Raw genomic sequence first — 25,995 nt, forward strand, 5'->3', positions numbered from 1 at the left:
CGGGCGCCTCACGCTGCCTCTCTCCGCCCGGGGCCGCCGGGCCCTCCGCTCCCACCGTGCCAGCTCCACTGTACCTGATCATACATATTATGGAGTATTTAGGGAGAATTTCTTCACATAAATTATGATTAGGCATTAGAAGGAGCTGCCCAGGGAGCTGGGGGAGTCATTTTCCCTGGACGCGGCTCTCAGTGCTCTGTTCTGTCACAGGCTGCACGCGACGATCTCAGAGGTCTTTCCCAACACCACCGATTCTGATTAGTAAAAAGCCCCGTGTTTTCACCCAAAAGCGCTTCTGGCTGGACACCACACGCCACCCAAAAAAAAAGGGCTTTTCCGTTTGGTGTTTCCTTTTTTTTTCGCCTTTTTGCCCCTAACCCCAGCGCCCGCTCGCCACCTGCCCCCCCACCGCCCTCCCTCTCCCTCACGGCCACACGCGCGCGCGCCCCGGGAGGCGCGGCCGCCCCCAGCCAATGGGCGGTGCGGGCGCGGGCGGGGCGGGGCGGGGCGCGGCGCGCGCCGGCCCCGCGCGGCCAATGCGGGGCGGGGCGGGCGGCGCGAACGGCGGCGCCGCGGGGCGGGCAGGACCCGGCGGCAGCGCCGAGCGCAGGTGAGCGACCCCGGGTACGGGGAGACCCCCGCGAACGGAGCCCCCCGAGCTGCGAGCCCCGAGTGCCGCGCTGCGGGCACAGCCCGCGGGGACAGCCCACGGGCAGCGTCCCGGCGGCGGCGGAGGGGACGCGGGTGGGACCCGGTGGTCGGCGCGGGTGGACGCGGGCGGGCGCCGCATCCCCCGTGCTGCGGGAGCCGCCGCCGCGGCGCGGCCGGGGATGCGCCCGGCAGCTGCGGCTCCGGAGGTGATGGTTTTACCGAGCTCAAAAATAAATGGGAAAAAATTAAATCCTTCCGAAAGCTGGGGTTTTGAGCAGTGTGAGCAGTGCCAGCCATCTCTCGAGGTGGGCAGAGAAGAAGGTGAGAAGTGCGGTGAGCTCCGTGCAGGTTTGTCACGGCTTCCTAACCCTCCTTGCTGCCCTTGGGATCGGCCTGAGCTCCAGAGAGTTTGGGTTTTCTCGTGGGTGGGTGCCCCGGGCCGGGCTGTGCTATCCTGCCCCAGGCCGAGCCGTGCTATCCCCCGGGCCGAGCCGTGCTGTGCTGCCCCGGCCGTGTCTCGGAGCACACACCTGGCAGCCAGGCTGGGTGAGACGGGCTTATCTTCCTCTCTGCTTGCCTTGGCTCTGAGGGACAATAACCTGCAGCTCTCTGTGTGCTGTGAGCAAGGAAAACTGCTGATCCTGCAATGGTACCACTTCCTTTAGCGGCTCTGATGAAGGTAAAATTAACATTCTGTTGTAGTTGTAACTCAGTGGAGAAGGTTTTGTTTAATAGGAAGCTGTTGCTTTTCTGTTTACAGTAGCCTGCAATTCCACATTAATCTTCCCATCATGTGTTAACTTCCTCCCTGGGAGGCATTTCTGGCAGCTTCAGTTTGTTCTGGAGTTTGACACGGGATGGCTTTGAAGTGTTGCTTTCCAAACTGGATAAGGCGAGCAGAGCGCTGCTATCTCAGTTGCTGGAAGAGAAGAACCAAAGCCAGCGTGCTGGGGCTGTGCTCCAGCGTGTCCTGTGCATGCTTTGGGTGTGAGCCCTGTGCTCGGGCTGGGGTGCATGGTGTGAATGGGATTAAACTCCAGGCAGAGCAATGATTTTGCTTTCCTGGGCTTGTTCCCTTGGCTTTTGCCTGGAGAAGGTCAGATCTTAGCAACCAGGAGCGTAAGCACCAGGCTTTTATCATTCCAGCAAGGAGTTGAGGCATGTCATGGGTTGGTATGGGCTGAAGGCTGGGCTTTAAGTCTCAGCAGGTGCCAGGCCACCAGGTCCCAACAGATTTCTTTCCTCAAGGGAAGCTGTGTTTGCTGGTGAGAAGTTCCTTCTGTCTGGAGCTGTCTCCAGCTATTTCTCCAGGAGTTTGGGATGGCTCTTGTGGGTTGGTGTGGGTTATGTGTGAGTGCTCCCAGGACAGCTCCTGGCTCAGAGAAGGTGGGCAGAGCTGCCCATGCAGGTACTCCTGGAGTGAAGCTGCCAGGGGATCTCACCTGTCCTAGCATTGCTCAGAGCTGTGAGTTTCCCCTTCACTCCACACAGCCAGAGGATGCTGTACTTCTGCCATGGCAAGCAAGTTACCCCTTCATCTTTGGGATGAAAGCAAGGCTGAGCAGTCAGTCTAAAAGCCAAGTACAGAGTTGGCATGAGATAAAATGTTCTTGGCTTGTGTCTTAAACTGTAGCAAAGCAGACAACTCTGAGGACAACAATGTATACAGTAACCCTTGTGAAAATTCTTCCTCTTGTGTCTTTGTCTTCATTGTTGCTCCTCTGATTTTCAGTATTTTTTTCCATTTTTTTGGAGGGGGGCACAGGATGTCACTTGCTTTAAGAAGCAAACATCCAGCATGGAGGAAGGTGACCCAGTCACCAAAAATAAGTGGTTGAAAAGGGAATGTGTGTGGCTAGCTGTGGGAATGATTGAAGTGTGCAAATCAACTGTTGACATAATGCAGTCATCCAGGCAGTCTGAAGGTTGGTTAGGGATATTTGTGATGGATAAAGTGTTAGGTACAGCTGGTAAGTGGATAATACAAAAAAATGCAAAAATACCATGTGGTCAAGTATGTTGTTTTAATTAAGACAGTGGTTAAGCTTAGCATGGTTGGAGAAAAGTGTCTGAAACCTTCTAAATAGAACAGATCCTAATAACTGATAAAGTGGAGAAGGATGCTGATCTGAAAGATGGTGTGGTGGGAAGGAGCCACAGTGATTTCCATCCATGAGTGGGAGGGTGGCTGTTGGTTTGTGCTGGTGGGTGAGGTGTGAGTACATGTTCCAGCCCTTCAGAACAGGGGTGTTTCAGGCTTGTGTATTTGGGCACAGGTGGTGACTTCATGGATTGAGTCCTTAATCACAGAAAAAGATTTTATAGACTGTGTCATTGGTGCTGAGGTGCAGTCAAGGACTGCAGAACTTGCAGTTCTAACCGGCTTAGGAATTTGCAGCCTGGATTTGTTGGTCACTTCTAATGGTTTAAGTTTTTAGAAAGATTTTCATGTTTCATTGCACTCTTCAGTTTTATCATATATTTTATATATTAGATATTCACTTTATTTTATAGTTTTGCACAAGTGATATGGATATAACCAGAGGGAGAAGCACAAATGTCATATGTCAAGTACCTGACAGTGTAGAAATTTTGTTTGTTTTCAGGTGCTGATGTCCCTGGATGGGGAAGTTCTCCTGAAAGCCCAAACCCTTTTGAGGACACAGCTTCTCTGTGGGCTGAGGCTGGCAGCTGGAAGGGAGGGCTGTCCCATGGCAGCTGGGAGCTTCATATCCCACAAAGCTGCTGCTTTAGGGAGTGGACCTGGCTGAGTATAAACCCTTGTGTTTTATTTCTTGATGGCACCCAGTGCATGAGCTGAGTCATGCTTTGTGCATAAGGTGTAGTTTGTTGAGGACTTGTTTCTTTTGGGTTGTTGCCCTGGGAAGACATTACTTTTGGGTGAGTACTGCTGAAATAGTTGTAGTTTTTGCTAGAATCTGTGTGGGATTAATTTAGGCTGCTTGTGTCTGGGGTGATTTCAGTGTTTCTGCAGAGTGGTGGCTGTGAAATGTTGTGATGAATTCTTCAGTATTGTTCAGAGAATCGATGGTGAAGTTGTTAGCTATTTAACAGTGGCTGCTCTAATTATTCTGGTGTGAGTGTAAACAGCAAGGCTGAGATGTGCTGGAGCAGCACTGGAATATGTGTCTTTCTGAGAGCCAGACAAGCTTCTCCTTTCTCCTGTTCCCGGGCTGTATTCTCTGTGTATGCCTTGGACAAGCAGAAAAGCCATGCAAGTCCAGCTTTCCTGTCTGCTGCTCCTGGTGCCATGTGGCAACTCCTTCCCTGAGGGCAGTGGAGCCAAATTCTTGGCCTCACTTTTTCTGCTGCCTTCTGCAGTTCCCTGTCTCCAGTGGTTTGCACTCACTCACTCACTCACTCACTCACTCACTCACTCACTCACTCACTCACTCACAGCAGTGGAAGTGAGGACTGTCCTTTTTAGAGCTGGGAGGTTGGTGGGAGTCCTTGCTGCAGAGCAGATTGAGCACAGAGCTGTGTGCCAAGGTGGAAGAGAGCAGGTCCCTGAAGCCTGCAGCTCCTGTGCAACATCCCATGAATATTTCTGGGGTGTGCTGATTGTTTTTCTCAGCCAAGTGACACTGTGACCTTGTGAGGACAGAGCATTGAGTGCTGGGGAAACCCAGGCTAAATGACACTTTCTGAGGATGTGCTAGTGTTGTATTTGTGACTGATTGGGATGGAGGTGAGTGTGAATCAGTGGTCCCAAGGGGTGTGAGATCATCCTGCCCTGCTGACCAGGGCTGTGGTGCCTGTGTGTGGCAGATCAGAGCTGTGCTGGAGCCCTGCTCCCAGCCAGGTGCTGCTGCTCTCCTCCTGCTGTTCCTCAGCCCTGCCTCTGCTGCAGAGATTGGTCACAATTCTGCCTTGCAGTCTTGGGAGTGCAGCAGAGCTTGGACCACCCACTCCATGGTTTGTCTTGGTTGTGCTTTGCTTTTGCAGGGTGTATTTATTAACTCCAAGATTGTTTTGCTGTCATGAGACTGTCATGGGTGCCTGTCTCTTCTTCCCTCTCCCACTCCCAGCAGTAGTTCAGATTTCCGTTCTACACAACAGAAGTGAGTCCTAAACCCCCAAAAGAGGTGCTGAGGATGGATTTGCTGTACACAAATAATATGGGCACAGCCCTCTGAAGACCACAATTGGAGTTTGTCACATCTACAGTAGATAAAGCTGAAAGAATTGGGCAGCAGTAGCAAAAAAAAACCGAGCCAGCACAGCTTTGCAGAGCAGTGTGTGCATGTGTGTACCTACCTGAGGCTGCCTCTAATTATCACAGCTCCCCTGCTGTCCTGCTGACGAGTCCAGCCCTGTCAAAGTTACTCTCAACTACCTCCTGCCTTTGTGCTTCCTCACCATGGTGCTGGCAGCACGCAGGCATTGCCAGAGCTCTTCTCCTGCCCCTGCAGCTCCTCATGTGCTGGATGCTGCTGGTGGCCTCTCTGTGCTCTGCTGCTCTAATGTGGTCTCTCAGAAGGAATTTGGGATGCTCAAAGGGACCCCCCTGCCTAGAGGAGGGTCTGTAGCTGTTGCTCCATGCTGGGTTTCTGCTTCCAGACCCTCCCTCTCCCTCATGCCAGCCTGCCCATGGAGTCCTGACTGTTTGTGGACAAGGAGCTGAAAGATGTGTGAGCTGCCTGCTCATTAGGAGCCTGGCAGGGATGTGATGTGAGCATGAACCACAGCTCCTCTGGGGAGGGAGGCTTCCTCCTGCAGTGTGTGAGCACTGACTGATGGCAGCATCAAAGAAAAAGGATGGATTTGCCTCTCAGTGAGTTGAGTGCTGCCTTGGAGAAGTGGGTTCTGTTGCTTCAGAGCTTCCTCTCCTGTCCTTTGCCAGTGCTTAGAGGTCAGTGTGGAAAACTGGGAGGGAAGGAGAGATGTAAGAGCCTGATTGAGAGATGTGGGACTCCAGGCAGCTCTTCAAAATGCAATTTATTACATCCAAGGTGTTACAGCAGTCATGGGTGACAGAGCTGTGCCCACAGCTGTCAGCTCCAGCTGCAGGCAGGCCTGGAGACCCTGAGTTTAGGTTACAATGCATTCTGGACTTTTCTTTTGGTTACAATGCATTATATACATTGGTTTTGGTTACAATGCATTATATACTTTTCTTTGCTGAGCATCTTAATACAGTAGAACCAATCTATACCTTAACTTTTATCTATAGCCTATCATAACTACTATAATTACCATTTTCATGTTACTCTTCTCCAATCACTAAAAGTCAGTACATTACAGTTTAAGCTAGAAGTTGTTTCTCAGTTTTTCTTGCAGTGGAAAATTCTGAGACCTTTTTTCTACCTGCAACATTTGCTGACTTGTTTGTCTGTGCTCTCTTTCTGCTTGGTAAAAACATCTTCTTGTTTGAGGTGGGTTTATCCTTTCCTCTAAGCCATAAAAACCCCTTCTGACTAACACACCCTTTGCCTTTTTGGTTATCCAGTGAGACTGGCTCAGCAATTCTTTTCTTCTATATCAAAACTTGCTTTAATTTCTATTCCTTCTTCAGATTCTACATTCAAAAATCTTTCTGCTAAGCACACATATCTGTGAGACTTTCTTGTCAAACTTTCATCCTTCCCAACAGAGAGAGAACTGGGTTTGGATACTAGTGATGTGTAGAAGGGGTAACCCTATGCCAAAGAAATCAAGGTACTTGAAAGGTAGGAGAACTTGGGGCAGTGTTCCTGTGACAAATTATTACAGTACCCGTGTGGAAGCCAACCACTTAAATGAGTAAAGTCCTAATTTTGACACTTCCTAACACCTGGTTTGGAAATGCTGTCTGGGTAGTGCTGTTCTGGGATATTATTTGTGCTGGACCCAAGGGTTTGGGTCTGCTTGCTAATGGTGTGCCTGCCTCAAGTGCAGTATGAGGACAGGAAAGTCATCTGCTGGCCTCTCACTGATGAGGTGCTTTGATGCTGAAATCTGGGCTGACCTTTCTGTGGCTGCCAGGCAGCTAGACTGACAAAGGTTAATGATATCTGAGGCCAGCAGGCAGAGTGTAAAACAGACCTGAGATGAGACCTTTAGCCCTTCTGTGTCAGCACCTCATCCCCAGGCTGACAGATGGGGCTGGGAAAGTGAAGCATGTCCCAGTGCAGGTAGTTAGGGCAGTCCTTGCTGAGTGCAGGGGGAACAGGGACCTGTCCCCTCAGGGCTGGGGTGTGAGCAGGATGTGAATTGTTACAGCAGTGAGAACAAGGGCCTCTGGCTCAGCTTGTCCTGTGGTAGTAGTGAGCACGAATTTCAGTGTTCTCAGCTGTGTTATTAATGTGCACTCCCAGGTTAGAGAGATCAGGCCTCTCTTCCAGGGGGCTGTGTCCTTTCTCATGCAGTTTGATGTGAGCAGTGCTTGTAATTTGCCTTGAAGAATGGTGCAAAGGCATGCTTTATTCATAGCAATTGCTGGGAGTCCATTCCTTAATGCCAGACAGATTGATTTAAGTCTGAATACAGAATGGAACTGGTATTTTTGGTTAATTTTCAGAATTTGCTGTCTCCAAGGAGCTGAAAAGTGTCTGTACTCCACCTGAATGCCACTGGATCTGTCTTCCATGCAGAATGATTATCAGAGATGCAAGAGGACAATCTGAGATTGTCCCACCTGTGGGAACCGATTCTTGTGTGGCACATCCTCTCAGCCACCAAAGGAATGAAAGAGCAAAGCCAATGCAGCTTTCCTTGTGCTCAGCCAAACATCTGCCTGCTTGCCTCATTGTTTATTGTGCTCAGAGCATAAACCTCACAGCAGGGACAGCATTTTCTCTTTGCAGCATCAGGCCCAGGTGCTAACACTGAAGTGCCACAGTAATGGCAAATAAGCCTCCAGAACTGAGTCAAAAAAATGGCACTGCCATTTGCTCTGGGGATGCACAGGGCACTCTGTGTTACCTAAAGGGATGTCGTTTGTTGGACTCCAAAAGCTGGGCTGCCTTTGGTTCAGTGCCTGCCCACAATCCCAGGGGAAGCTCTCCCTGCTCTCCCTTGCCTGCTCCATGCCTGGTGCACCAGCCTCCTGCTGATGCCATGGCTGCAGTGCCAAGGTATTTCTGAGGTTTTGCTGTGAGCTGGACAAAACCACCTGGGTTCATTGAGGGTGTTTTGTGGTTACTGCAAAGTGCTGAGAGTCTCATTCCACTCAGGCCTTGTGGAGCAAATGAAAGCCAGAGTCTTTAATATTCCATGCTCTTTAGGTATGAATAAATTTTTCCTTGCCCTGAAACCTTCTCCTGCTGTGAAATCCATTCCAATCTCTTTGTCTTAGACAATCAATCTCCTTCCTTTCCTCTCTGCTCCCATGCCCCAGCTTTTTATTAACCTAGAAATGTGCTGACATTTCACCATCAAACTGGTTAGGGAGCTCTGCAGAGTATTTTTGCAAGTTGTCAGTGTAGCTGCCTGCAAAAGAAGGGGAAGATGGCTCAGAGTTGCTCATCTCCTGGGGAATTTTGTTTTCCTAGCTGATGGCTTTCTGCAGAAGTGTTTGACAGCCCTGTCCATGTCCTGGTCTATCTGTTCCCCTCAAAAGGAAGGGCACCATTGTGTTTCAATGCATTTAGTTTGGCAGTGCTGTGGCAATCCCTGTCCCACCATGCAGGTGTACTGACTGGAGCCTGTCTGGAGCTGTCCCTTCCACTCTCATCTCCTGTGGATCACTCAGTGCCTCTGCAGTTGTTGTTCTGATTTTTTTGGCAAGAAGCCTGTGCCTCACACTGACCCCTCCCTGCTCCACTGCCCAGGAGGCTGAGGTGTTCCAAAATGTAGGAGCATCGGGGTTAGCAGGGTCGGGATGAACGGAGACGAGAGATCTCTGCAGCCAGGTCTGGAACTTGTGGTTTATTGCAAAGGGCCTGGGTGCAGGGCCCTGCTGGGATTTGGGGTTTATTGCAAAGGGCCTGGGTGCAGGGCCCTGCTGGGAGCTGCCAAACACAGCTCAGAGCAGGCTGAGAGAAGAGAGGGGCAGTGAGGATGAGAGGGTGAGAGAGTAAAAGCATAAGAGAGTAAACAGGGTAAGAGGCAAGAGCAAAGAGAGCAAAGTTCCCATGACAATATAATAAATCTTCTTCTGTGCTGAATATTCTGATTCTCACTAACCAATCCAGTACAATATACAAATCCTATAGCATTTACATCCAGCCTATAAGAATCACTACATTACCATACTGTGTTACATTTTAAACCCTAAAAACTCCTCTTTGGACCCCTTCTGCCAAGCTGTAGGGTCTGCCCTGACCCTTGGGCCTGTCTGCAAGCAGAGGGTGTTGTTCCATCAAAAGGGGATCACCTTCAGCTGGCCACACCATTGTTTTCCAGTTGTTCAGTAACTGAGGGATCTCAAAGCTTGCTTTCATTTCAATCTCACTTACAGTTTCCATATTCTCAAAATCTTTTGCCAGACAATCATATTTATAAGGCTTCCCTGTTTCATCTTCCCCACCACCCAAAGGAGTTGTTTAGTTCTGCAGTGAGCTGGGTTGGTGGCAGGGTGACTCCTGAGGGGCCTGAGTGCTTTCCTGGAGCAGGTGCAGGTGGCTGCACTGCTTGGGTTGGACTGAGCTGAAGCTTGTCTGGACCTGACAGCTGATACCTTGAAGCAAACTCATCCCAGCCACTCCTTATTTGCTGACATTGAGAAACACCATTTCCAACAGCAGCTTGGCTATTCCAAAGTCCTTGACCTCCTCTGAACCGGTCTGTGACCCTGGCATCTCCCAAGCTGGTAGTTGGGAAGTCTGAGCCGAACAAAATCAGCTTCTGATGTTTTCCAGCCTAGCAGTGCCTGGCTGTCCTGCCCTGCCCTGCCCCATCCCCTGGCTGCAGAGATTCACCAGAGCCAAAGGATTTGGGGGATCTGCTGAGCAGCTCCTGGAGCGGGCAGGAAGCCAAGAGCTGCAGCTCAGGATGCTGAGATGCAGGGGGTGGGAAAGCCTGTCCAGAAGGGACTCTGAGGTCCTCTGAGGTCACTGTCAAATGTGAGCAGCCACAGCATCACACAGTTGTGAACTGACCTGCTAAACCTGGAGCCTTAAAGGTTGTGACAGGGAAAGGAATAAAACACCCCTCTGTTGTGCCCTTGGGAGCACACATCCTCCTTGCCTTGCTCCTGTGCACTGCTGGGTGTCACTGGCACCAGCTGAAGCTGCTCAAGGACTGAGGGGAGCAAAGCAAAGCAGTTCCTGTACTTTGGGAGCTACAATGGGAACAGCTCCTGGGCGCTGGGGAGGGTGGTGCTGATGCTGATGAAAGCAGATTCCTGCATTAATACCAGATGGAATGCAGCTGCTCCTTCCTGTGAGAAGCTGGAAGCCTTTGGGTTCCCCACACCTCTCACAGGTGCTGGGAAGCAGCTGCTCCTTGCGTGGTGCCAGGCAGGTCCCACATCCAGCTCTGTCAAACCAAACATGCTCTGCTGATTGGGCTGGCCAGAGTCTCCTGTCAAATTATTTGTTCTGGCTGCAGTTTTGTCTGCTTTGGAAACTTGTCATTTTCTAGTCTTTGGAGACCACCTCCCAGAAAGCATGGAAATTGTGAGTATTTAGACATATAATAATTATGTAATTAAAATCTTTCATTTTATTTTTCTTCTTTGAGTGTAATTCCTTTGATTTAAAGGGTGGTAGTAGCTAATTGGATTCTGGGCCAGACTTGCACAGGCAGCCAGGGGGGAGGGAACTGCAAATGAGTCTAGCCAGGAAATTGCACATTTAAATATAGTTCTTGGTAGGGTCAGCAACACACCCAAGGGACAAATTAAGAGTAAAATTTCTACTGTAATGTGTTCATTTTGCTGCAGGCATAATCTTAAGGAAAACAAGGAAGCTTGGGAGTGAGAGGAGCAAATTTCAGGTAAATGTCCCTTCTATAGTGCATTTGTTTGCTGCTGCAGGTCTCTCATTGGCAGGTGCATCCTTCTCCTGGCCCTGGGCTGTCTGGTACATTGGCTGATCCCAAGAAGAAACCACTGAAGGGATTTTTGGGTTTGTGGGTGTTGGTGGCTTCACTGGAGGATGGAAATCTGTAGTTTACATAATGCTGTGGGGCTGCTGCTGCTGTTAGCAGCTTTGGCACCACAGATCACACTGTGGGAGGGACATGGGACCAGCCACCACCTCACTGCATTCCTTGGGTTAATGGGGACAGCTTTCCCTGGGATTCTGCTGCCTTCTGCCTGCCTGGGATGGGGCATGCCCTCCCATGGCTGCTGCCCTGTGTCTGAACAGGCATTCAGGAATGTGGCTGGGCTCTGTGGCAGGAGGTGGATTCAGCCTGAAAAAAAAATAAATCAGGGAATTGAAGCACTGAATTAAATATATCAGGGATAAATTAATCAGGGAATTGAAATTGAAAACCCCAGTGTTTGCAGGGGTCTCAGGATGAGGGAACAGACGAGGACCTGACTCCATGTTTCAGAAGGCTTGATTTATTATTTTATGATATATATTATATTAAAACTATACTAAAAGAATAGAAGAAAGGATTTCATCAGAAAGCTAGCTAAGAATAGAAAAAGAATGATAACAAAGGCTTGTGACTGACTGAGACAGTCTGATACAGCTGGGCTGTGATTGGCCATTAATTAGAAACATCCAACATGGGCCAATCACAGATGCACCTGTTGCATTCCACAGCAGCAGATAATCAATGTTTACATTTTGTTCCTGAGGCCTCTCAGATTCTCAGGAGAAAAAAACCCTAAGGAAAGGATTTTTCATAAAACATCTCTGTGACAAAGCACTGGGATTGTCCCTTTGGAAATCTGCAGCCTTGTGGTTTTCCTGTTGGGACCTGTGACCCTTTCACAGATGGGCAAAGTCATTGTCCCTGCTGGGGACATGTGAGAGGGGAACAGTGAGGGGTGAGCAGCCAAAACCCAGGGTAGGACATGGAGCACATCTGGAGTAACCCCTGGCTGAGAGCCAGCACTGCTCTCAAGTTTGACTAACAACATTAATTTTCCAGCGCTGCTTATTTTATTTCTTGATTCAGGCCTAGCTCAGACCATGTGCAGCAGAGCTCACCTCCTCCCTGGTGGCACTTGGGAACAGTCTGAGTTAGTCCTTGGCAGTTGTAATTTCCCTTGAAGGGTAAGTTAAAGAAATGTTGCTGGTGATGGGAGATGCAGAAGAGCAGCTTGGTTTATGTGTCCCAGGACCTCAGAGCCAGCTCTTGGTGCTTCCCCTTTCATTTTGACTGTGTCCCCAGGGGAAGGGCACATGTTCAGGGAAGGAGGCAGAGCTTGTTGGGAATGAAGCCTGATCCCACATCCCTGCCCTCTCTGCAGAGCTGTTCACTCAATCTGAATAAGATTCCACAAAAGCTGGGGATCATCCCACCTCTCCTGCAGTGTATCCACTGGCAGGTCTGCAGGTGTGACCAACTGCACTGTGCATCACTTGTTCTGTATATTCTAATTAAATGGTTATTAATTATTTTCTCTTCTTTTCATATCCCATTAAACTGTTTTTATCTCAACCCAGAATTTTACTTTTTTTTCCCCCCATTCCTGGAGAGGGATCTGTGAGCAAGCAGCTGTTTGGTGTTTACCTGCCTGCCAAGTTAAACTACAACTTTTAAGCTTTATTTTTAAAGCCTGCTTTGATTCTAAGCCCTTTGAGGCAAAGCTTGATTTCTTAAAGCATTAAGCACAGTGGGGCAGTGAGCTCTCTATTAATTGATGCTGTTGCCAGGCTATTGAAAAGTTGTAATAATGTGGCCAAATTTTCAAGGGTGGTCGAGGCTTTCTGCCTGGATGTCAGAAAGGGAAAGCTAATTAGAGTGTGAACCAAGGAGAACAGGCTGACTGGAAGGAAATGTCATTAAGGTTCTCCTCAGGTGCCAGGTCAGCCCATGTCAGATCACAGCTGCCTCAACCTCTAAATTTCTTCCTCCTTCCCTTAAATTACTTCCAAGTGATTTCTTGCAAGTGCAACCACCTTTTATAACAAGAGAATGAAAACTGGCTGTTTGCTTTAAATACAAACAATAGAGGCTGGGCTGGGGCTGCAGAAGCAAATAGAAGAGATCATTTTCTAACCTGGGCATTTCCTGCTGACCCTGGGCTGTGGTCATGGGTGTGTGTGTGTGTGGTTTGTCCTCTCCCTGTGGAATTGGTGTTGGGATGTCTGAGCTCCCCTGTTTGTCTGGCAGGTGTGGCACAAATTGTGTTTCCTGAGCAGTGCTTGTCATGCTGCAGAGCTCAACTGCCCACAGAGCTGTGGAGACTGAGAAAATAGCTTCAGATGGGTTGTGGACAAATTCAGATGTGCTGCCAGGGCTCCCTGAGTGGCTGCTTGAAGCCAGGAGGTGCTGCCAGGAGGCCAAACTCTAAACTTTTCCTCATTATCACGGCTATTTTTAAGCTCTTAGTTTCTGCAGCAGCACTTCTCCCAACATCCACTGCTGGCCACTGTTAGAAATCAGGGCAGGGTGGATACATGGCTTGACTCAGAGTGGCTTTTCCTATAAATGCTCTGCTGGATGGTTTTCTAGAAGCTCTTGACTTCCAGCTCAAACTTGGTGCTGGTTCAGGAGGGAACAGAGTCACAGTTCCATAATGCACATGTGGGGAAAGTTTCATCTCTTGCAGCTCCCTCTCAACATGGAAGGTCTTGGTGTCAGCTAGAGCTGGGTAGGATTAGAACCATGTAAATCAGAGCTTTCTGTAACAAAAATAATTTATTTAATCTGTTTTCCTTCTGAAATAAGACTCTGTGTGAAAGACAAGCTGGATACCTGCTGTAAGTCTCTGTCTGTCAGTCCTGTCTCTCACTCTGCAATCCATCAGCTTCTGGAGCCTTTGTGCTCCTGGACTCAAGTGTCTTGCAGTGATTAGGGCTGCAAGGATTTATTACAAGTTTTCAAGGAAATGGGTGTCCAGGTAGAGGGGGAAGATGTTGTGGTGAGGGACAAGTGAGGGGCTCCATTCATTATTTCTGCTCATACAGGACACGGTGGCTTATGCTGCTTTCCTCACCTTCAGTCTCGTTCCTGCCATCATTCCTGTGCCCTTCTTTCCCTTCTCCTGCCCTTGATGCTTGCTTCTGGAGAATCCTTGTCCTGTGACCACATCTGAGGGTCAGCAGGGACTGCTCTGATTCAGGGCTGGGAGGGCACTGCTGGCCAAAATTGGGGTTATTTGGAGAAGCAATGGACAGTGATGGTGGGGTGGGTAAACAGCAAGCCTCAGAGCTACTGCAGGTTCTCTGTGGTGGAGCAGAGAGCCTGGGGACACCTTGGAGGTGCAGGATGCAGGGAGATTGCCTGACCACAAATTATACAGAAACCTGAACCCTCTCTTCACTGCACTGCCAACAAGGCTCACTCACATGGTGCCACATGGCCAAGCCATTGCTACACTGATGGAGCTGGTGTCACTTTTCATCCTCTAGGATGGCCCACCTTGGACTGCCATCCTGAGCCTGAGACTGTTTTTCCCTTTAAAATTTCACCTGGGAGCTTCCACAGGACACAGAATTTGTAGTTCTCTAATACTTAATTTTTCTCCTGCAGTGTTGAGCCCTCTTGCCCAGAGGGAGGAAGATGCTGTGGTTGGAGGTCAGGGTGAGCTGAAGAGTCTCAGGTTAAGCACAAATTTATATCATTAAAGGAGCTGGTGGGATGTTTGCATGTGGGTAAGAGTGGGCAAACTCAATCCAGCTCAAGTGCTGGCTAATAAAGAGTTTAGTACGGAAAATAAGATCCTCAGAGGAGATTTAATAACTGGGGAGAATAATTGTAAACTACTTCAGAATATTAACCAAAGGCTGAATGCATCCAATTAGCTTAATGAAGCTGGGTGGTTGGGTTCTTTTTTAATCAAACAGATGGGCAAAACATTATGCACAAAAAAATGAGATCTGAATACAATGAACACATTAAATTAACAAATAAAAGACAGAGAAAGGGTTTGTTTTTCAACTTGAGGAGTGAAATCCTCTACTGCACCAAATACTCAAAAAAGAATCTTAAATGTCACGGTGTCTTGAAAGTCTCAGATACTTAGAATTTTTATCTGCAATGGCTCCTGGGTTAATCAGGTGTGAGATCAGTGTCCTTGGTGTCCTGAGGAGTGTTTCCCTGCTGCCCTGTGCTGTGCCCTCATGTGTGGAGCTGCTGCTGGCCCCAGTCTGGGAGATCAGCTCCCACCAGGTTTCTCTGTCCTTGCTGCACCATTCCTGCTATTCCCAGCACAGACAAACTCCTCTCCTGTCTGTCTGACCAGTTTTACTGGGCCACAGGAACCTGGTGCAAATCAATGCCTTCCCTCTCCAGACAGGAGAGTCCTCTCCATGCAGACCTGCAGTGCTTATGTAAGTGTGAAATACAGAGCTGTAATATCAGCCTTGCCAAGGCTGGGAGTGTTTGCTCTAGCCTAATAGGCTGAACAAGCCATTTTGATATTAAGCCTATAATAATAACACCTTGTAGCTAAAGAGTGTGTTTTCCCCCATTGGTGGATTACTCAGCCCTTTTCTTTTGAGGCAGTGTTGAACAAAAGCAGAGACTTTCCCAGACTATGTTTAATTAAACACAGCTCGGAGATCTCTTCATTTCAGTGCTCTGCAGTCTCATCTCCAGGGCAGCTGCAAATGCAACTTGTGCTCTGCCCAGATGTGCCTGTGCAGATGTGCCCAGTGGTGGGGAAACCCCAGAATTGCTCCCATTTCTGGGGACCCACAGGCTGCAGCTGCTTTTGAAGCTGAGTAGGGATTGTTCTAAGCTGTGTAGCCCATGCAAGGGGCAGCTCAGCCAACATGCAACTCAGATTTGGGGTCCTAATTTCTACCTGCTCCCTTTTTTGGTTGCTGATGTGGCTTTGGGAGCATTTGGAGTGCAATGGCCTGGTTATCAACAGTCACATACAGAGTGAAGGCTTTAATTTGAAGGCTCCTCATTTCTGCCTTAGGAGTTACCCATGAGCAGATGGTGATTTGCTCTGGTTTTGCTTATTCTTGCAGATTATTTGCCAGATAATTTTTCTGACTAATCCTTTGGCCCATAGACTGTTTATAAACCTGGAGTCAGGTTTCGGGTAAAAGCCCTTGTGTTTGCATATTTGAAAATCTGTTCCTGTGCTGGCTTGCTGGTGTCACTGTGAGCAGGAGTGGCAAATGCCCTCTGCACCATGGGGGAGAGGCAGCTCCTGAAGAGGAACCTCCTTCCCAGTCACAGGATGAAAAGAACTATATTCATGCCTTGTTTGGGGCTTATTTTATTTTAACCTGAAGTCCTAACCCCAGCATCAGTGCTGTCACACATATTGACCTCCTGTGAGGTCACATTGATGGTTCAGATGGTGTGGAACTTCTGCTGCCACAGAATTTGTGCCCACAGCTCTCCCTGAAAAGTGCTGAAAGGCTGTGGTGATGATATTATATTATTGTTATTATTATTATCATCATTATTATCATTAATTGGCAGTGGTGATTATATTATTATCAATATTGTTGTTGTTATTATTGTTGTTATTGTTATCATTATTGTTGTTATTGTTTCCCCCTCATCTCTTACCACCTCTACCTTTTAAAAACAAAATCAGTCTCTTGGATGTCTCTGAAGAGCTGGCAGTGCTAACTGCCTGACTGATTTATTCTGGTGTTTTAACATTTACTGGATTTACATAACAGCCAAACAATCTGTTTCAGGAGTTTAATATAAACCCAGCTCTAGTGAGTCACATCCATGTTAGCAGCAATGCAAAGAGAGGCAGCTGGGGGAGTGAGGAGGTGACTTTTTCTGGCATTCTGCATGAGAATATATTTCAGGAGTGGCTGCCTGAAATATCTCTGACACCTCATAGCTGAGTGATGCTGCCAGTTCTCCTCTGCCGTCAGGGATTTGTTCTTAAACTTTGAAAGAGCAGTGGGTGCATCCCATTGCTGCTCCCCCTGGGTCTGGGGGCTTTGTGTCCCTAGCCCCTGATGTGTAAAATACCTTTACCTGTATATGCCTGCTTGGAGGAGGGAGTGTGGCTGTGGGAGCAGCAAGATGAGGCCTGTGGGGATTTGCTGTTTGTTTTTATGAGTTCAAAACCATTTGTTTGTGCCAGACTTTGTGGGGTTGCTCCCCAGGATGTACAGATCAGCACAGCAGCAAGTGGGGTACAGATAGTGCCAGCATTTCCACCTGGGCTCTGCTGACCCATGGGCCAGCTCTGGGGACAATCTGAGCTGGCCCTGTGTCCCTGGGCAGCCACAGCAAATGTTGGAGCTCTGGGAAATCCCTGCAGGGCTCTGGGACTCCCCTGGCAGAGCCAGGTGAGCAGAGTTTGTTCCCTGGGCACAGCAGGAGTGAAAACCATCAGCAGGATTAACAGCAGGGGCTTCCCAAAGCCTGCTGTGTAACCTCAGGTCCTTTCCAGGCACTGTAACTTTGGGATTCCCTCCAAAAGGAGTTTTCTCCTATAATTGTATGAACACAGCAAACCTGACATGGGCAGCCTGTCCCCTCTGCTCCAGAGGCTCTGTCCCCTCTCTGCTGGTGGGGCTGTGATGTGGCTGAGGAATGTGGGTCTCCAGCTTGAGTTTTCACTTCTGAAAATCCCAAGCAAGACCCAGCTGGGTTTGAGCAGCCTGGTGTGTGCTGCTGCCTGGGTTTGAGGTCACTGTTTTCAGCTTCTCTTGCTGCTTATTTGAATTCTTGTCTTCAGAATGGAAAATAAATGCTGGCTGATGAGATCTATTACAGCACTAATTTTAGAGCATGCCAAACAGTAGGAAATTGTTTTCAATCTTCACTCTCATTTCTCCTTTATTTCACCCTTCCATTTGTGAAAATTGCCTTTGTCATTCTTCTAAGTGCCCAGTGATGTCCTGCTCGCTGATATCTTCAGGCATTCTCCTTCCAGCCCCGTTTTCTGACATTTCTTTGTTCACCCACTTGACATTGCAGTCAGAGGAGCTCTCTGCAGGCTTCAGGCAGCAGTGCTGGCACGAAGCAGGCACTGAGTGCTCAGCCAGCTGGGGTGTGAGATGCCAGCAGAGCCCCCTGTGAGCTGGGGGAGCAGGGGAGGCAGCACCACAGTGGAATTTCTTATCCTTGTGTGCCCAGGGCTCTGTAAGTCTTTCCAGCCCCACCCCAGCCTGCTTTCTTGATGAGCAAGAGGGAAAATATGAATTTCCCTCTCTTCTGGGGAAGAGTTTAAGAAGCAGTCCCAAAGCTTCAGTGTTTGTCCTTGGCATTAATGAATACCTGAGCCATTGCTCAAGAGGTTGGAGCAGGCAGCAAGTGAGGAATGAAAATGCTTCATCAGTGCCAGAGGGAACAGTGGTTCACAAAGTCTGGATTTTTAGGACATGATTCCTTTGGAATCATGGAAGGTCTCACTGGTTTGAGAAGAGCTGGGATGGTGGTCTGCTCTGACCAAGGTGACAGCAGACACCAGTCCCTCCCTGGCCCTGCTCCTGGCTCTCAGTGCTTAGCAGAGCCTCACTGAGCTCCACATTAAAGCTGTGGCACAACTCCAGTTGTTTCACCCTGTGCACTTTTCAGAGGCTCTCTGGAATACATTTCGTGGTTCTGGCACCACGTGTCCCTGACAGCAGCTGCTGTCACCATCAGCACAGAGACTTGGTGCCTGCCCTGGAGGGCTTTGAAAATCTCCTTCTCTCTCCTGCCCCCAGATCCCTCACCCCTCCTGCTCCTTCACCTTCCTGTCATCCCTTGGCTGGCAGCTGACAGTGGCTTTATCTCTCAAAAAGAGCTGTCTTTTGCCCTTTCTTGTGCTGGAGAGGGGTAGAAAGCTCCCTGCTCCTACCAATTACCATTCCATGCCTGTCCCGGGTGTGCTCCAAGGTGTCAGTCCCCAGGAATTCAGTGCTGAATGTCTTCAAAGTCTTTGTGAACATAGCTGAGATTAAACCCTTTACTGAACTAAATGTGGTAACAGCTAATCCCCTGGAGACAATCACCTGGGCCCTGCACAGTGAAAAGAGGCTTTGCTGCTCTGGTTAACTGCCCTGGCAAGAACAGTAACTCCTGGCTCTTTTTGGAAATGAAAAGCACCTCTCTGGGAGAGCTGAAGGGATTAGGTACCAGCTGGAATGTAAAGGTAGGGTTTCTGCACCTTCCTGATAAATTTGTAGCTTAAAACTCAGGTCAGGCCTGGTGGGATGGGTGGTTTTGGCTGAGTGTCCCTGGGCTGTGGTGGAGAGGGGACTGAGGGTGTCCCTGGAGGATGGTGGGGGTGAGCAGCTCGTGGTGCTGACTGCCTGTCCTGGGGAGCCAGCGGGGCTCTGGGGCTCACTGTCATAAACTGAACCCTGTCAAACTGGCCAGCCCTCCCCAAAGGGCTGGAGCTCATTTAAACCTTGCTAAGAGCCAAATGACACTAACCTTTTCCAGCCACTTAAGGCAAATGCCAGAGGCTGTGGAGAGCATTCCAGATTTCTTCACAACCCTGGTTTTCTTTACTGGGGGGAGATCTGCACTAATTTCTTGATTATTACTTTTTAACACAACAGTTTATTTCAAAAGCCTAATATAGAAATTCTGTCTACACTAAAAGCAAAGCTCCTGTATTTCAGTGAAGGTTTATTGGGCTGTGTTTTCAAGGTCAGGATTTTATCTTGGTGCTGGTTTCTGTGAGGCTGCATGGACCAACTGTGCCCTGGCAGGGGTGCAGCCTGAGCAGAGAGCATCACATGTGGCACTTGCTGAAGAGAGCTGCAGACCAGCAGCCTGACTGACTGAATGGATTAAAACAGGTGTATAAACTTTGTCCATAAAATAAGGTAAGACTGAGAAAAGTTTAAATACTTGTATTAAGTATTCTTTGTTCAGAGTAAATTTGAATGCTCAAGCTAGTTCCAAAATTCTGTTACCTTTCAACCTGTCTTTCTCCTGCAGAATTTTCTATTTTAAGTAAATAGCACAGAGTTAGCTCAGAAGGGAAAAGATACAAGTGTCACTGTTCAAAGTGTGCTTTATTGGTTAGATATTTATGGGAGACATTCAGGAAATTAGTAAACACTTGAAAGTATATGTATTATTTATTATTGTAGCTGATTCATTACCACTTGAAACCTTTTGGTCGGTGCTGTGGCTCTCTGCAGTCTTCACCAGGCAGTGCTGCTGCAGAGTCTAAGGTGGCATTTGTCCCAGTTAAATGTTTCAGGAGGTGCAAGTGCTGCAGGGGGAGTTTGAGCAGTGGAAGGTGACAGTGTGGCACTGAGTGTGGGCCTGGGAGGTGCTGGGGATGGCTCAGCCTTCCAGCCCCAGCAGGAAAATTGCTGTTCCTAGTTTGTGGAGAAGCACCAAGGTGGGGTTAAAGTGTCTGATTCTGTCTGATGAAGTGATGACAGTCAGGAGTTTAAACTTGGCTCCCAAGCACTGGGCTGCCAGCAGGGAATTCTAAAATGCTTCTTCACTGCCTCTACAGCAGTGGAATAGAGATGTGCTTTGCTTTTTTTATAAAGCAAAGTGTCCCAACCATGCAACTGGTTCTGGATCCAAGGGCTCTCAGGGCACCCTCCAGCAGCCTGCTGGCTCCACGTGCTCCCTGCACCCATTACTTTATGTGAGACCATGCACCAGCATCTCTGTTCCTGCCCAGGCTCCTGAGCTGTGCCTGGAAATCCTCTTGGATTCATGCAAAGCCTGGTTGTGAGCAAAGCACAGATCCCACCCAGCAGTGCCTCCTGAAGCAATACATGTCCTCAAGCATTTGCTCAGCTCTAACAAGACTTAAGCATACAAAGCATGTGTTGAGATACTTACTTAGCTCTAATCTGCACATCTTGAAAAACAGTGTGATAAAATCACAGTGGAAGGGGTGGCAGGACTCTCTGCCTACAGCAAAGTGGATGTCATGCCCAGTTGCAATGGGAGGAATCCTTTCTACCTTGCTGTCACTGGCCATCCCTGCAGAAATTTTCTCATTTAACCCTTCCACAAAAAAAGTTTGCAGAATGCTGCAACCAGAAAAGTTCCTTCATCAAATGACTCCTCTGTGGGAGAGGACTGAGTGGGCCTGGAGAGGAGTGGAAGAGTCATAAGAGAGAAGCATGAAAATGCTTTTTATGGAATGAATGATTTCTGTTCCGGAGGCGGCAGCGTCGTATTTCACTCTAATTTGGGCGTTTTTGGGGAGCGCGTGATGGACGCCCCACGAGGGGTGCAGGAGGCTGTTTCTCAGCAGGCTGTCATTGCCCTGCTCCATTCACCTGGCAGCTCTCCTTGGAGACTTCTCACTCTGGTTGCCATTATCCATTTCCCACAGCACATCTCTGCAGCCTCTCCTGGCAGCCAGTGGCACAGGAGGGTCCATCCCACCCCTGCAGCCCCTCTGGAGCTGTGCTGAGGCTCCTTTCTCCTGGCTGTGCCTTTGCTGCACTGGAGAGCAGGAGCCTTCCTGCCCTAAATCCATCTCTGTCTGTGCCTTTGCTGCAGGTGAGCAGAAACCTTCCTGTCCTAGGTCCATCTGTGGCTGTGCCTTTGCTGCACAGGTGAGCAGGAACCATCCTGCCCTAGATCCATCTGTGGCTGTGCCTTTGGTCCAGGTGAGCAGAAACCTTCCTGTCCTAGGTCCATCTATGGCTGTGCCTTTGCTGCACTGGAGCAGAAACCTTCCTGCCCTAAATCTATCTGTAGCTGTACCTTTGCTGCATTGATGAGCAGGAGCCTTCCTGCCCTAGGTCCATCTGTGGCCGTGCCTGGCCTCCCCAGCCCTGAGCTGGATGGTGTTACATCCACTCCAGGCTCACTCCAGCCAGCTCAATGTGCTTTTCCTTACTTTGCACATGCTCAACCCTGGCTCCCCTCTGTCCCTGACATGCTCCATCCCCCTGGGAAAGGACTGGCTCTTGCTGTGCCCAGACTCTGCTGGATCAGGAAGGTGCTGCTGGCACTGGGGCTCTGCTTTCTTCCATACTGGTAGTCCTGCCCTTATAAAAAGGGCCATTAAGAGTTTTGTTTTGCTGCAGTATAAACTTCAGCCAACTCCTTCCTCTTGTCCTGTCTCCTTAATGAGGAGTGTGTGTGTTAAATGCTGTGAGCCCAAGCAGAGTCCCATTGCAAAGTAAACAGCAGAGTGGGGCTTAGACAGGTCTTTTGTTACTGCTGTACAGGGCTTATGTTAATAACAGCTGCAGAGATTGAACCCAATCCCTCATGAGCTTTCCAAGAGTCTGATTAATCTGTTTAACAATGGATCTGGGGTTTTGTTTTGATCTTTTCCATAGGAGTTAAATTTTTGTCCCTTTCAGAGTAGCTGTGGATCATGTAAGCTCAGCAGTATTTTCCTAATTGGCTTCAGGTTTATCTCTATCCTTTATGTTTAAGGGCTTACAAGATGCACCCATCACCATGCATCAAAATGCTTCCTATGCCAAAAACACTTGATAAAAGCATACATGCATGTGCACACACTTATTTTGGTCTGTTGGAAAGTGCAAAGACATTCTGATGGAGGATCAGGTTTTTGCATGATTGTATTCTCCAAATAGTCACCTTTGCAAATCATGCTTTTCTGCTCATGCTGGCTCTGGTCCATGTGCCATTGGAGAAAGATGTCTTTCCAATGAGCTTTGGGCCAGCCCCTGTACAAGCAGAATTTTGCATTTATGTTGTTAAAGGTTCATACTGGGTGATGGCACTGGTGCTGTACACAGATAGGGTTGGTGACAGACCCTGATTGTCTAAAAATCAAGATACAGCAAACAGAGGAGAGAAGGGTGGGGAAGCAGGGGAAAGAGCACAAATTTTTAGCCAGACAAATCTCCCCTGGGCAGACCACAAATGCTCTGGCCTGCTTTGACTTTCTGAAAATTACAGCAGCAGTATGGGGAAGCAGAACATTTAAAGTGAAGATGCAGATGTTGAAGGTAACAGGATTTAAAGACTGTGTGGCACAAAATACAAGGAATGTTCCACTATTTATAGCAGAAGCTTTTTCCTCTCTTGATTCTACCTCTTCTTGAATGCACTCAGTGTTTGCTTTTCATGTGTGAATGCTTGTAAAAAATGGAGCTCCCTAAACAGACATGAAATGTTTATATGAGTTAATGACTTCTGAGAGCTGTGCTTGTTTAACCCAGAGTGGCAGTGAAGCTGCCTTGGCTGCAGCCAGTGCCCCTCCATGGAGCAGATCCTGTGCCAGCAGTGGGACAGGAGGGTGGTGGCTGCACACAGAGATCCATCCCTGGGGAGCTCTCTCATTATTGACCTCACTAATGAGCTTATGCTGGGATGGGAAGTGTGTAACCCCTCTGGGACTTGTGCAGAGTGAAGCCCTCAGCTTGAAATGGGGGCTTTATGGTCTTTACAAAGTGTTTTACCCTGGGTGTTTTCCTGCTGCTTCTTTGCTTCCCTCTGAATTAGTGGCCAGGAAAGAGCTGTGGCATTGTGTTGCTGGTCACCTTGGGCCAGTCCTGCCTTGTCCATGGGCTGGATGCAAACAGCTGAGGGGAAGGATTTGCAGAGGTGAGGTTGTCCTAAGGCCTCTGTAGAGAACTCCCAGAGAAAGGGACTAAGGAAATCACTATACCTGCCTCTCTCTTCCCCCAGGGTACAGCTATTTGTCTGCTCAGGGGATCCATCTGTCCTTGAATTCCCTTGTCACCATTCCAGAGGTATAAATTCAAAGGGCCATGGCACCATGCTGGCCTGCAGTGCTCCAGCAGCCCGTGAGTGATGGCCAGGGCAGCTGGAGGGGGCAGTGAAGCCCTGCTGCCCTGTGAGTGCTTGGCAGAGTGGCTGGACAGAGGCACACACACAGAGCAGTTATCCCAGTGGGGAGCAGCAGATCTCATGATGCTACAAGCACAGCAGAAGAGCTGGTGATTGTGTTTTGAAGGATGCCTTTAGCATGAAGGACAGGATGTGTTGGCCTGAGTGTGAAGTGGATTTGTGTTGGAGCTGCTGTGCACTCTTCCTGAAGGCTGTTGGGTTTTCCTCCCTCCTGGAGACTTTGTTGGTGCATCCCATTCCATCACCATGGACAGCAATGGAGGGTGATGTGCTGGTGGGATTGCAGCTCTTCCCTTTATGCTGTGTGCCCAGGTGTCTGGGAGGGTGTGTGTGAGGGCATGTGCCATCCTGGGAGCAGCTGGGCTGCTGTCACTCCAGGGACCCCCATCCAACCCCTCTGGGGGTGAGTGTCAGCCCACTGCAGCTCAGAGGTGTTTGCTGTAATGTGCTGAAAAACATCTTATCCTCTGTTCATCTTGTACCTGCACCTGCAGGCAGCTGTAAGGAGCCTTTGTGGAGATTTTCAGCCTTTTCATCTTTCTTCATCAGTGCTGGCAGCTGCTGCTTTGTGGTAGCGTCAAACTTTTTCTGGGCTGTTGCTTTGTGTTTGTCTCTTCATCCTCAGGCCAGCCTGTTGTGTGGGCTTTCTTCCATTCTGCTTCCAGAGCTGGGATCTTCCCTTTTAGTTGATTATTTTGTGGTGAACTTGAAGTTCTTGGAGGGATGTGGGATGTAGAAAGGTGGTCAGGAGCCATGGGCAGACATGCTTCAGACAAGGAAGATCACTGCCACACCAGCACAGCAGATGTGAAACCAAGGCTGACTGTGTTTAGGGGATTAAGTCCTGTTATTTGACCTCAGATTGTGAGTTGTGGTGACTGGATTTAGAGCAAATGGATGAAAAGCTTTCCTCAGTGCCAAAGGGAATAATGAAGGCAGAGCAGCCTTGGCTCTGTGGAGGAAGCAGGTGGGTGGTGGCAACTGTTAATATATAGTCCAGCAGAGGCAAATTGCAACTTCACCCCTGATGAGAAATCTCTGTTCTATTACCCTTGTTAATATAAAGGCAGATGCTCACAGGGCTGGCCATTCAGGTGAAAACCCTGGCTGTGTTCTCCTGTGATTCAGAAAAAAAAAAATTCAGAAAACCTAAAGCTGTGGAAATGCAATGTCAAGGCACTGCTCATAGTGTGATGTCAGAGGAATGGTGTGGAACAACTTAAATTATTTTGAAGTTATTCCGCTTACAAGTGTACTTTTTGTGCTGTGCTGATGGAACACAGAGAAATCAGCAGCCCTGAAGAAAGGCTGTGCAGGGGGCTGCAAACCTGAACAGACTCATCATTTTGGGGGGCCCAGGCTGTTTGTGGGGGCATCACTGCTGCTGTGCTTAGGGCTGGGCTGTGAGGGGCCCTCCAAGGACAGGCCAGACCTCACCAATGTGCTCACCAGCATTTAGGAAAAGGGCAGGGGGACATCAGCCCCAGATCTCCTGTTGGATCTTAAGGTAGCATTTCAAAGGCATCAAGGTATATGTTGGGGTCTGTTAAGAAGGATTCTTGGGGATCACATCTTCTCCCCAGCCTGTGAATGTATCCCAGAGGATGTTTGTGGAGATGAGCAAATGTGCATTGTGAGGTGCTCATGTTCCTCCAGAATGCAGAGGTATTTAAGCCTCATTAGTGGTTTGAGATAATGCTTTTGCAGCTTCAGATGAGAGCTTTTGGGAGAGCAACAGGAGGAGGTTGAGAGCTTTTGGCAGCAGGCCTGGCACAGGCTGCAGTGAGCCCTGCTGGCATCCTGCTGCCAGCAGCAGGGCTGGGTTTGCCTTTGCAGTGCTGAGCTGCACAGGGGCTGTGCCAGTACAGCTTCACTCAAGTGCTGGCTGAGGCTGGAGGCGTCTCCAGAGCTGATTTTCAGAGTGCTGTGTAATGCAGATTTGCCAGGTTTTGCTCTGCAGGGTTTCCTGGCTGTGCTCTGTCTATCAGAGCAGGACAAGATAAGCTGCAATTACCTTGGTGTTGGAAACAAGAGCTTCTTCCTGGCCTTGGAGTGCTGCTGCATTAATGTATGAAATGGATAAATGGTTTAGGTAATGAAATGACTTGGAGATGGTTATGGATTGAATAAGATTTCCAGAGCCAATGTGCTTACTCATCAAATGACTCATGTCTTAGTCACTTTTAGAATAAGTGGTTCTCTTTTGGGTGCTTCCAGAATGGGATGGGTGGGGATGAGCTGAAGATTCCACCCCTGCCTTTGATAATTTTTTTTAATAGCATCTAGAATCTGATGGAATGTTTCATCAGACAGAAGAGGAAACAGCTCTATCTTGTGAGTATGGTGTATCCCAGGGGATTTTCCTTAATTCCACAGCAATGTAAGATTTAAATGTTGCTGTTTGCTTCCTGGTCAGGCAGAGTGAGCTCAGGCTTTAGATTAGGCTTTTCAAGCTTTGTTATCAGCTTACTCTAGTGAGTCCTTTTTGTGGGTAGGTGCAAGTCAGAGTCTATTCTCAAACTCCTGTGCCACCAGCAGTGAGTAAAAACACCCTCAGATAGAAGCTGCCCCCTGAAACAGTCAACATTGCTATGCAAATAAAACCTTGTTCTCAACTTTTATTTT

General features: G+C 48.7%; 1 protein-coding gene across 4 annotated transcripts in view; it reads left to right on the plus strand.

Annotated features, from left to right (window-relative positions):
• The first annotated feature begins 551 nt into the window (after positions 1-551).
• The window catches only part of CAMKK1 (calcium/calmodulin dependent protein kinase kinase 1), a 99,755-nt gene continuing 74,311 nt past the window's right edge, over positions 552-25,995 (plus strand). For 2 of the 4 annotated variants that reach the window (XM_059486969.1, XM_059486972.1), the window contains exon 1: positions 916-999. The gene's annotated coding sequence lies outside the window, so the exon portion shown is untranslated. Of the gene's footprint in view, positions 611-734; positions 1,000-25,995 lie in introns of those variants that run through there. The other 2 variants (XM_059486970.1, XM_059486971.1) reach the window with 2 other exon arrangements.

This window comes from Ammospiza nelsoni, chromosome 21 (genome assembly GCF_027579445.1).
Source record: "Ammospiza nelsoni isolate bAmmNel1 chromosome 21, bAmmNel1.pri, whole genome shotgun sequence".
NCBI classification, from domain to species: Eukaryota; Metazoa; Chordata; class Aves; order Passeriformes; family Passerellidae; genus Ammospiza; species Ammospiza nelsoni.